Source organism: Rhinatrema bivittatum, chromosome 1 (genome assembly GCF_901001135.1).
Source record: "Rhinatrema bivittatum chromosome 1, aRhiBiv1.1, whole genome shotgun sequence".
Taxonomy (NCBI): domain Eukaryota; kingdom Metazoa; phylum Chordata; class Amphibia; order Gymnophiona; family Rhinatrematidae; genus Rhinatrema; species Rhinatrema bivittatum.
The window spans coordinates 582754240-582766484 of record NC_042615.1 but is presented as its reverse complement, the minus strand read 5'-3'; positions in this window follow the sequence as shown (position 1 = coordinate 582766484).

The window sequence follows — 12245 nt, the reverse complement described above, 5'->3', positions numbered from 1 at the left end:
TAAAGGTGATTAAAAAAAATGAAGGAGGCTGAGAAGCAGAAATATAATTTTCTCTTTGAGGGGGAATGTCACAGATTTGAGTTTTTCCTGTTTTGCAGTTGAAATAGTTTTCAAATAAAATTTGCCACATCACATGGAGAATAAAAAACATTAAATGTGTAGGATGGATTGTAATTCTGATCAGCGAAATGCTCTAATAAAATATGATGATAGTTTAGGCAGCACAATATACATTCTCTGTTAAACATTACTGTTGGGATTTGAAGATTAAACCACAGATGCGGTTATCACCCTTGACTTTATGCCTTTACTAAATCTCTTCAGGTTTACATTTGCTATTATAAAAAAAAAAAAATAAGAAGGCTAATTTTATTTCAGTTTCAAGGATTCTAAAAGAGATTTTTCCCAGTTTCTTAAAAAAAAAATAATCCTACTTTTCCTAGCGTGTAGCAGATGGACTCAGGACCAATGGGTATAGTATATTCCTGATAGCAGATGGGAGACGGAGTCAGAATTTAAAGCTGACGTCCGTGTATATATACCTATGCAGGAAGCTTAGCTCTTTAGTATTTCTTAGTCTCCTAAAGCAGATAGGGACACATCCACACACTAGAATAGTGTTAGCAATTCTAAAACAAAGAAGAAAGAAAATTTACTTCAAGAAGACGAGTCCCACTCTACTGCGGTGATACCCAAGGGTCAAGAATTCCTGAGGTGATTTCCAAGATCCCTCAGAGGTAAGCCTCGGTCCGGTAGCCGGCTCCCCGGCGTGGACTTAGCCCCCAGGGAGGCTCAGAGGCAGTGGGTGTTGAATCGAGCTTGGCGGTGAAGGTATTTCCCTCTCCCCCCACAGCTGGAGACCACCCGGCACGAGACCGGGAAACACCGAGACCAGGTAAGGTAGAATCCTTCTTTTAAGTCTTCGGTCTCCGAGGCTCGATTTGCCGCATAGATCGTCCCTTCCAGCGTCTGTTAAATTGTGTTGAGCAACTCCGTCCGAGCTAGACCCCGATCCGGTGCGAGGATCCACACACGTGGAGACCCGGTGGGGGTGGGGTTGCCATTTTGCCCACATGGTCGTTGGTGCCTGGTGCCATTTCCCCTCCTTGACCGCCATATTGTCTGCACAACTGAGCCGTGCGCACAGCGATGCGCACAACTGTGCAGGGCGCATAGCGGCCTGCTTAAATGGCCTGAACGCACAAATAGGCCTGTGTGCACAGCGGCGCGCGCATCCCGCACACACATCTTTGGTGCACCCGGAGTGCACAACTAAGCCTCCTGACGTGCATACCAACGCGCACAAGCGAGTTTTGAATCACTCCATGCGCACAAGTCATAGCACTGCCGGCCAAGAAGATCAAGGGACAAGTCCTCTGCCCAGCCTGCCACCTGAGAGCTGCGCATTCTGAAGTGGCCTCCGCATTATGCCAGCATTGCGAAGAGGCTCGGGGGGAACCTAAGCAAGCCCCCCACAGCCAGTAGAGGGTTCCGGATCCACTAATGATAGTACCCCGGACCTCTGCATCTCCGACTCGGCACCTACACAGGAAAGCACCTCGGGAGCTTCCACCATAAATCTGCCAGGATTCAACATGGACCCAGGGACCTTCTCCTGGGTGGAATTCTTCAAAGGACTACAAACCTTCGTCCAGGCGCAATCGGTACCGCTAGCGACACAGTCCCAGTCTTCACCAGAAGCACAAGATCTTCCAGGCACCTCTCAGACCGCTTGAGACATGCCCCACCTAGGGAAGAGCCTCCCTACAGGCTATACAGACACCTCAGGGGACGAGACTGACTCCCTGAAGAAAGGGGAAATCCCCCCAGGGATGGAACCATACCGAACCATGCTGCAAATCTTCTCCAAAGGCGAGTTACTAGTGCTCATGTCTCTGACCCTGAAGACTCTGGCCGTTCCAGGCACGGGTACCACAGCGGAGCCAAAGACGAACCCCGTCCTGGTGTCCCTCCGTAAGGCCTCATGCTATTTTCCAATGTTGCAGGCCATACAACAACTGATTGACCTGGAATGGAATGCCCTGGAGGCCAGCTTCAAAGGAGGATGGGCCTTAGAAGCCCTATACCCCCTGGAACCCATAGCCAAGGAACTCTTACAGTTCCCAAAAGTGGACGCCATGGTCTGCGCCATCACTAAGCGCACAACCATCCCGGTCGAAGGAGGAGTGGCACTCAAGGATGCCCAGGACAGACATCAGGAAGCCATCCTCAAACAGTCTTTTGATGTAGCAGCAATGAACCTGCAAATCGCGTCCTGCTGCGCCATAGTAACATTTGCCTGCTTGCTTCTCTCCAGAGACGCAAACACGTCCACTGAAACATTAGAACCGGTGATATCCTTCCTCACGGATGCGACCTCATGAGGTTCGCTTTGGAGGTGGCTGACGCAACCTCCAAAGCGAACCTCATGAGAATACCTTTTAAAGGGTCCCTCTTGTTCGGAAGCGAATTGGAGAAGTTCTTTTTCACTCAATGCACAATTAAACTCTGGAATGTGAGTATAGCTGGGTTTAAAAAAGGTTTGGATAAGTTCTTGGAGGAGAAGTTCATTACCTGCTATTAATTAAGTTGACTTAGAAAATAGCCACTGCTATTACTAGCAACAGTAACATGGAATAGACTTAGTTTTTGGGTACTTGCCAGGTTCTTATGGCCTGGATTGGCCACTGTTGGAAACAGGATGCTGGGCTTAAAGGACCCTTGGTCTGACCCAGTATGGCATGTTCTTCTGGGGCAAATCTCCTCGCCTACCGGAGGACAGGAACAAAAGAAACCAGCGCTCCTCCCCCCGAAGAACCAAGGGCAAAGGAGCACAGCGCTTTAGATCGTACAAGAACACATACTACCAAGCACCTCACCCCAAAGGCAGGTCTCAGTCCTTTCAGAACAGAAACAACAAGAGGGACTCAGGTACAGGCTCCGGCCATACCCCGCAATGAGAATCAGCAGACTCATCCACAGGAAGAAGTCATAGGGGTAGACTTACCCACTTCTACCAAAGATGGGTCGCGATAACGTCAGACATGTGGGTCCTAACCATCATTCGAGAGGGGTACCATCTGGACTTCCACAGCATCCCTCCAGACAAATTTTTGAGATCACTGTGCCACGCCCGCTCCAAGAGGATGGCAGTGGAAACCACACTGACAAAACTACTCATCTTAAAGGCGATAACCCCGGTGCCCACGCACCAACAAAATACTGGTCACTATTCCATCTATTTTATCGTTCCCAAGAAGGAGGGAACATTCCGGCCCATCCTGGACCTCAAGACTGTCAGTCGTTACTTGAGAGTACCATACTTCCGCATGGAAACCCTACGCTCAGTCATAAGGGCAATACAGCCGGGAGAATTCCTGACTTCACTGGATCTATCCGAAGCCTATCTCTACATCCCGGTTCATCATGACTATCAGCACTTCCTACGCTTTGCGATACTGGACCATTATTACCAGTTCTGGGCACTACCCTTTGGACTAGCTACTGCCCCTCGGACTTTCACTAAGATCATGGTGGTAGTGACGGCAACACTGAGGAAAGAAGGAATCCTCATACATATTTACCTGGACGATTGGATGATCACGGCAAAATCTCCAGAGGAAAGTCACCAGGCGACCACCAGAGTCAAGAATCTATTGCAGCATCTCGGGTGGGTCGTTAAACACAACCAAGAGCTGCCTACAGACCTCCCAGTCCCTAGAGTTACCTGGGAGTCCGCTTCGACATCAAGCAAGACAAAAGATTATCCTCCCCCTCCAAGGAGAAGGAAACTGATGGGCCAACTGCGAAAACTGTTGAACTATGCTCGACCAAGGTATGGGACTACCTCCAAGTCCTCAGTCTTATGACATCAACCCTGGAAGTTGTTCCATGGGCAAGGGCCCACATGAGCCCATTACAATGTTCCCTACTGTCACGATGGGACCAGACGTCCCAGAAGTACTCTATGCACCTCCAGCTAACAGCAGAGTTTCGGACACAGCTCTAATGGTGGCTACAGGAAGACCACCTGAGCAAGGGAATAAGACTATCACCACCGAACTGGATCTTGCTCACCACGGATGAGAGCCTGCGAGGGTGGGGAGCCCACTGTCAGGAACCTACGGCCCAGGGACAGTGGGACAAAGAAGAGGCGGGATGGAACATAAATCGACGGAAGCCTGAGCAGTCTGACTAGCCTGTCTACGATTTGGCGACAGACTCCGGGGCGAGTCTGCAGAGTCATGTCGGACAACGCCACAACAGTTGCCTACATCAATTGCCAGGGAGGAACCAGGAGCCAACAGGTGTCCCTGGAAATAGACCCCTCTTGGCGTGGGCGGAAACAAACCTGCAAGGGATCTCAGCCTCCCACATCATGGGAAAGGACAATGTCTCTGCGGATTACCTCAGCAGAGAGAGCCTAGATCCATGGGAATGGACACTGTCGACCACAGCCTTCCAGTTGATAGTAAACCGCTGGGGAACTCCAGCTATGGACCTAGTGGCAACCCGGTCCAACGCCCAAGTTCCCAAGTTCTTCATCCGCAGACGAGAACTGCAATTCTGGGGAATCGACGCCCTCATTCAGACCTGGCCACAGGAAGACCTAATGTACGCTTTTCCCCCATGGCCACTACTGGGCAGGATCATCCACAAGATAGAACACCACAGGGGACTAGTACTTCTAGTGGCCCTGGACTGGCCAAGAAGGCCATGTTACGCAGACATGCGAAGGCTTCTTGCGGAGAACCCTCTGTGTCCCTCCACACAGAGGCCTGCTCCAGCAAGGACCGATCCTCCACGAAGGCCTGAATCGATTCTCTCTTATGGTCTGGCCATTGAGAGGACTCACCTGAAGAAGAGCGGATACTTGAAGGCAGTGATTGACACCTTGCTCCGAGCACGCAAGGTCTCCACATCTCTAGCTTACATACGAGTATGGAGAGTATTGGAAGCCTGGTGTGAGGACCATGGGATCCTTCCGCAGACAGTCAAAATCCCCATGATCTTGGAATTTCTGCCGGACGGCTTGAAGGAGTTGTCTCTCAACTCCCTCAAGGTTCAGGTGACCATGCTGGCCTGCTTCAGAGCCAAAGTAGACGGCATCAGTCTTATCAACCCATCCAGATGTTTCCCATTTCCTGAGAGGGGTCAAACAAATCCGACCACCACTGAAGTGGCTGGTACCCCATGGAATCTTGATCTAATACTAGACTTCCTCGCGGGAACTTCCTTCAGACCAACACACGGTCTGTCACTAAGGCTTCTGACCTTGAAGACTGCATACCTAGTGGCAATATGTTCAGCCCGTCGCATCTCCGAGCTTCAAGCACTATCCTGTCGGGAACCGTTCCTCAGGTTCACACCGGGATCCATACACCTACACACTGTCCCCTCCTTCCTATCGAAAGTGGTTTTTCAATTTCATCTAAACCAAACCATCTCGCTACCATCTCCAGAAGAACATAAGGACTCGGAAGACTCACGCCTTCTTCGCCATCTTAACGTCGGCAGACTTCTAGTCCAGTACCTGGAAAGATCGGAATCTGTGCGAATGACGGACCACCTATTCGTCCTTCACAGCGGGAAGAAACTGGGGGAAGCAGCTTCGCGGGCAACTATAGCCCGCTGGATCAAAGAAGTAATCAAGGCAGCCTATGTAGAGGCAGGGAAGCCTCCACCTCTACGAGTCAAGGCCCATGCTACAAGAGCTCAGGCAGTGTCCTGGGCGCAAACCAAGATGCTGTTGCCTGCCGAGATCTGTCGGGCGGTGACGTAGTCCTCCATACACACCTTCTCCAGGTTCTACCGCCTGGATGTCCAGGCCCGGGAGGACACAACCTTTGCAAGGGCAGTGCTAAGTAGGCCAAGGGCAGCCTCCTGCCCTGTTCAGGAGTAGCTTTTGTACATCCCATTGGTCCTGAGTCCATTTGCTACATGCTAGGAAATAGAGAAATTACTTACCTGATAATTTTGTTTTCCTTAGTATAGACAGATGGACTCGACATCCTGCCCACGACTGCCCCGGAATCTGGAAACCTTGGGTGAAAAATCCCTGAGAACAAGACAAGCACGGGTAAGCCAGGTATTACCCCTAGTTCAAGACACCGATAGTTGCCGGGTGTCGGCGTTATCCGGTTGAGTGCACTGGCGGTCTCCAGTTTGGAAATCAGTTGAACCAGTCCTAGTTAATCAAGTTAACCATGTTAATCAAGTTATTAAAGCACACATATATTCGCAATTGCTTTTTGAGGAGAATACTGAAGAGCTGAGCATGCTGCATGGGTATATGTAGGCTGATGTCAGCTTTCGTCCTGAGTCCATCTGTCTACACTAAGGAAAATGAAATTATCAGCTAAGTAATTTCTCCATTCTAAAACTTTTGATGTATAGCTCAGGCCACCTTCAGTCCATTTACTGTCCTCAAAGATCACTTCACCTCTCCCTTTTCCTGCTGAAGTGAAAGCTTTCATTTAGCTCTGTTGCCTTTCAGAGGCAATGCTATCAGTGGACTGTTTCACACCTTGCTTTTCTGTTGAATAACAGTATGAGGTTTAGGGGCCGATGCAATAAGAATCACTGTAAAAATGTTTAGCAGGGCCTCAAAAAAACAATGTAATCTGCACGATGAAATGACAGCACAGCTATGAGCAGTCCTTGATTGGCACAAAGGTGGTGGTGAGGGGAAACGATGGGTTGCTTTGGAAACCACTTTGCTACCCAACATTTTCCTGGCTACTTTGGTATGGTTACCTGCTAAAGCAAGAATTTTGCCAAGTTCGGTTCCCCCACCCATTGCTCTCACGTTAAAGATTTGGGACAGATGGAAGGGAGGTTTGGTGGGAGCCTGGAACCGTTTTTGCTGATCACCTATCTTTTTTAATAAAGACTTTTCACCAGGGATTTCCAGGGTTCTGGCGAAGAAATGGGAGGAGAAGGGCTGCTATAGACTGGAACATATCTGGAGTGGCAGAGGCGAGGGCTCGTTATGGATTAGGGCTTTCAGATTACTATTTTTATTTTCAAAACTGCAGTTTTATATCTCGGAGAGAGGTGAGGGCGGCTTTAAACCAGGGGGAATTTCTTCTTGAAGGATTCTGTGATAGGGCTAAAGGGTTAATGAAGGGGGATCTCTAGAATATTCAATCTTTTGAATGATGACTTGGACTTTACACCATCACATTTAACTGGCTGGGAGAGGGATTTACAATGCACTTTAGATGTTAAGAAGTGGGAACTCTGCCATAAATCAATTAAACGGAGTTCAATTTCAGCTCAGCTCCTAGGTTATAAAATGCTTTGCGATGGTTCCTTACTCCAGCTAAGTTGCATGTGTTATATACCCCAGGGTGAGAGATTTATGTTGGAGGCACTTTTTACATATGTGGTGGGACTGTCCTAGGATTATTCTTTTTTGGGATTCTGCTGTTCAATTATTTTTTGAATAGTGGGAGAACAAATCTCTAAAGATCCTTTGTTGTTGTTGTTGTTTTTTGTTTTTTTTTTAATATCCCTCACATTGAGCCAGTCCCTACTGTAATGTTTCTATCTCAACAAATAATCTTAGTTGCAAGGGGGGAAATTGCTTATTTTTGGAAGAGGAAAGGTACTCTACCCTTACAAAGAGTTATTCAGAGATTGGCAAAGGTACATTACCTTAATAAGGGGCGGATTTTCAGAGCCCTGCTCACCTAAATCCGCCCAAAACCGGGCGGATTTAGGAGAGCAGGGCCCTGCGCGCCGGTGAGCCTATTTTACATAGGCCTACCGGTGCGCGCAGAGCCCCGGGACTCACATAAGTCCCGGGGTTCTCCGAGGGGGGCGGGCCCGGTCGTCGCGGCGTTTCGGGGGCATGTCGGCAGCGTTTTGGGGGCGGGTACGGGGGCGTGGCTACGGCCCAGGGCGGTCCGGGGGTGTGGCCGCGCCCTCCGTACCCGCCCCCAGGTTGCGGCCCGGCGCGCAGGAGGCCCGCTGGCGCGCAGGGATTTACTTCTCCCTCCGGGAGGCGTAAATCCCCGGAGAAAGGTAAGGAGGGGGGTGTAGACAGGGCCGGGCGGGTGGGTTAGATAGAGGAAGGGAGGGGAAGATGAGGGGAGGGCGTTAGAGGATTCCCTCCAAGGCCGCTCCGATTTCGGAGCGGCCTTGGAGGGAACGGGGGTAGGCAGCGCGGCTCGGCGCGCAACGGCTATACAGAATTCATAGCCTTGCGCGCGCCGATCCAGGATTTTGGTGGATACGCGCGGCTCCGCGCGTATCTACTAAAATACCGCGTACTTTTGTTTGCGCCTGGAGCGCCAACAAAAGTACGCCAACGCGCCTTGTTTGAAAATCTACCCCTAAATGAACTGCTATTAAGAACAAGCAAGTGGGAACATTTGAGAAATTGTGACAGCATTATTCCCAGTGGTTAGCGAAATCATGAACTTAATGTTTGTATTAGAGTTTATAGATGCTCCGGAAACTACAGTATATGGGGGTGTGGGGTGTGGACTATATATAAATTTATGGTTCTCTTGTAATTTGGACTTTGTGATCTCATAAGGCTTTGTGATATCTGCCTAAGGGGACACCTACGTTGGTTGGATGGTTTTGTGATCTACTTGGTCCTATTTTCACTGTTCATTCTCTTGATTCTTATGAGATGTTTGTTTTGGGTCTTTATGGTCCAGTACTTGCCCTATGTATTTTTACAGACATTTGGATTTTGTTGCACAGCCTTGTAATGTTCTTTGTCAAACCCCAATAAAATGTTAATTAGAAAAAAAAGAAATGACAGCAAATAGTGCAATAAGATTTAGCATGTGGAAAGACATGCAATAAATAAACAATTATGATCATGTTGATGTTAAAAAAAAATAAATAAATTTTGTCCCCAATAGTGTGGTCATACTGCTATCATGAATGAAAACTCAACAATGTATTGGCTACATAGTGTGAGCATGTTTCATACTGAGGGGAAGCTAAACAGGATGATCATACTAAATTGAGTATGCTCAGCTCTCTTCTTCTCTTGGCTTCTCCTGCTTGCTTTTGAAAGGTATACAAGTAAACCTGGCACATGGGAGTGTTGTCAGGGCAGAGGTATAACTGGAAGTGCTACTACATTCCAGGAGAGGAGCTGAAAAGGGAGCAGAGTTTCAGGAGAGCATAAAATTGACATGTGTCTGTTTAGAACTATCTTCTCTGTCAGTAATGGTCTGAAAAGTGCTATATGAGGGGATGTAGTTGGACATAGAAGGGTACATGAAAGGAAATGACAGAGGGATGAATATGGCCACCCTAACTCAGAAGGGCCTCAGCCTTAACCATTCCCCCCCCCCCCCCCCCCCCCATGATTACCCTTTATTGTAAGCACCACAATGACTGTACAATACAGTCTGCTATGCCCTCAAAGCTCAGAGAGATAAACATTGCCCTGAAATGTAAACAGATGGTAGGCTCCTAGACATTTCAGAGGCTCAGACTGCTATTCAGCCTCAAGCCTTGAATGTCCACAGTGGTCTTTGGCTACACTAAGAATGTCAATGAAAGTAATGACCTTTGTCCTCTGACAACTTATTGCTTAGAAATACTTTTACCCTGGGTAAAGAAAGGCAGATTTATTTTTTAAGTGCTCAAATGTTTGCCAGTGTGACTCTCTCTGTTATTCTCTCCCTCTTCTCCATGTTTCCCCTGCCTTTCTGGTCATTGCTAAATATGTTTTTTTTTTAAATTTTGGAGGGCGAAGGATGGGGGAGCCTACTGGCTAGCTCCTTGCCCTGGAGAGAGTCCCCTTGGATGTAGGCCTCCTGCTTTTATGACTAATGAAGTGATTGGGGCTGGGCCCCCTCATAAACACTGCTGTTCAGGATGAAGTCTCTAACTACCCAAAGTGCTAAATGACCAGACTAATTACACTGATTCCAGAAAAAATATTTTAAAATACATTTCCAACAACTGTGTGTCATGACTTCATAGTCATTCACTCCCAATCATACACAGGTGTTCAGCGTCTAAGACAGTTTACCGTTAGTCTTTTCTTTTAGTAAAATTTTATATCCATTATTTCAGTGTGTTACTTCTAATTTAAATACAATGAAGCAGCAGCTTCTTCACACAGTTAGTATATCATTTGGAGTCAAACTGCCAATTCCCAACTGTCAATGAGCTACGTTTCCTATGCTGGCTGACAAAATAATTTGCATATTTAAAATTCCATAAATTATTGCTAGACCAAATAATCAGTATTAACTGTCACAATACAGTGACAGCTTAATACTGATAGCTGGTCAGCAGCCGTAAATGTAGTAGAACGACAACCCAGAATGAGGGCTTGTGAGAATGCATAAAGCTTCAAAGTTCTGATACTGAAAATTCAGGAATCCTCAAAATGGAAAGGAAACAACTTAAAAATCTATCACTATGGGGCAGATGTATTAAGCTATGCTAAAGCTGCCACAGGGTTTTGTGTGTACTTGTCTGTAACAAAAATCTAGCAAAAATAGTGTTTCCAGCCTATCCACAAGCTCACCATCATTCCCCTTACAGTTTTTAAGATATAGGCCAAGGTATAACTCTCATCATCACCTGGTGCACAACTCTGCTGGTCTGCCTCCACTAGGGATGTGCATTCGTTTGCAACATATTGACAATCCGCAACATATACGTCCCTATCCATTCTATTCGTGGGTTCGTGAAATGAGTGGTGGTCCCCCACGAATACAAACATATCATTAGTTTCATTCTTTTAGCTTGCAGTGATTTCTTAGTGGCCTTTTGAAATAGGAGATAGCAAAAACCAGCCCTTTCTGTGAGTCATAAGTGACCTCACAGCCCTGTCATAGAGTGGGTCAGACAGGTTGGCAAGGAGACCAGAATGCAATCTATCAGAGCTAAGCATTTTTTGTAATGCAGCCAATCGCTGCTCTCAATCAGTGCTCTGTGTCGCTGTTCCTGATGACACAGCACTATTTATACATGAAGCACGCGGCGTGCCACACACTTTCTTGGTGGGGATGGTATGGGGAGGGAGCTGAACTCAGAGCTAGTCTGAGTGTATCAAATCTGTATTCAATTGCTAGCTACTTCGACAGAAAAAGATATTTGTTCAATTTGGCTGCAGTGAGAGCTAGCCCTTTTTTTTTTTTTACCACACTTTTTTTTAATTGATCAGAGAGTTGATACGGTCTCTCTGTCTGTGCCACTGAGAGAAGCTACTAGCACTAGCAGTGGTATTTTGCTGCTTATTTTACCCTCTGGGGTAGGTTGCAAGCAGCATTTGGGTATTGTGAGTGAGAGATATATTCAATTTCTAGCTAGTTTGATAGAATTGCCATTGAAACAGATATTTCATCGATTTTTGTTGCTGTGTCCTTTTTGGTTAACTGGCATAACTGCAGTTTTTTTTAAATTCAACTCACTGTCTCTCTGTGCTCTTTTAATCCAAGAAGGCAGTGCACTGGGCATCAGTAACAGTGGGCACGGGGTAGTTTTGTAGTTACAACTTTGTTGTGTGCATATACATTACATTAGTGCACAGATCAAGGCACTGTGCCTGTGGGCAGCCAGTTTTGCAGACTCACGATTATTGGGACAGCGGTCCTCTCTGAAGACAAATCCTCAGTGGGCCTCTTTTGGAAATAATTATTTTAATTGAAATCCCTAGTAGGCACTGACATTAAATTCTTAATGTCAGAGAAAGCTAGACATGGTCGAGTGATTGGGACTGGGAAAGGAGGCACTTCAAAAGAGAGTGACAGTTTCCCATTAAAGTTAAAAAGGGACCTGTTCCAATCTAAAATCTCTGGAGGGGCAGGCAGTTCCATCTGGAAAAAAATGAACTCTAAAAATGATGTATCGCCACCACCTGTTTCTGACCCTGTAGTTTTGGAGGTGAGGGAAGGGGAGGCTGAGTTATGCAAGACAAAAGGGCAAGACAAAAGGGCAAGACCCAAAAGCAGCAGTGCGATTGCAGACTCAACTTAGCATTGAAAATGTAGCGCAGGCACTGTTTACTTCGTTAATCTTGTCTTAGCCTACACTTCAGTGCTGCAGAGGAGAGATGAAACTGATGATGAGGAAGAGCAGTCAGCACAGGCACAGAGTGTGACTGATGACCCTGGCATTGTTTCTGAGGGTGCACCCACTACTTCAGCTCCAGTGCCAGCATCTACCCCGAAGGCTATAGAGAAGGGATCACGAAAGACATCTGCGATCTGGAGCCACTTTAAAGTGACAGAGGACCCACGTTTTGCTCAGTGTAA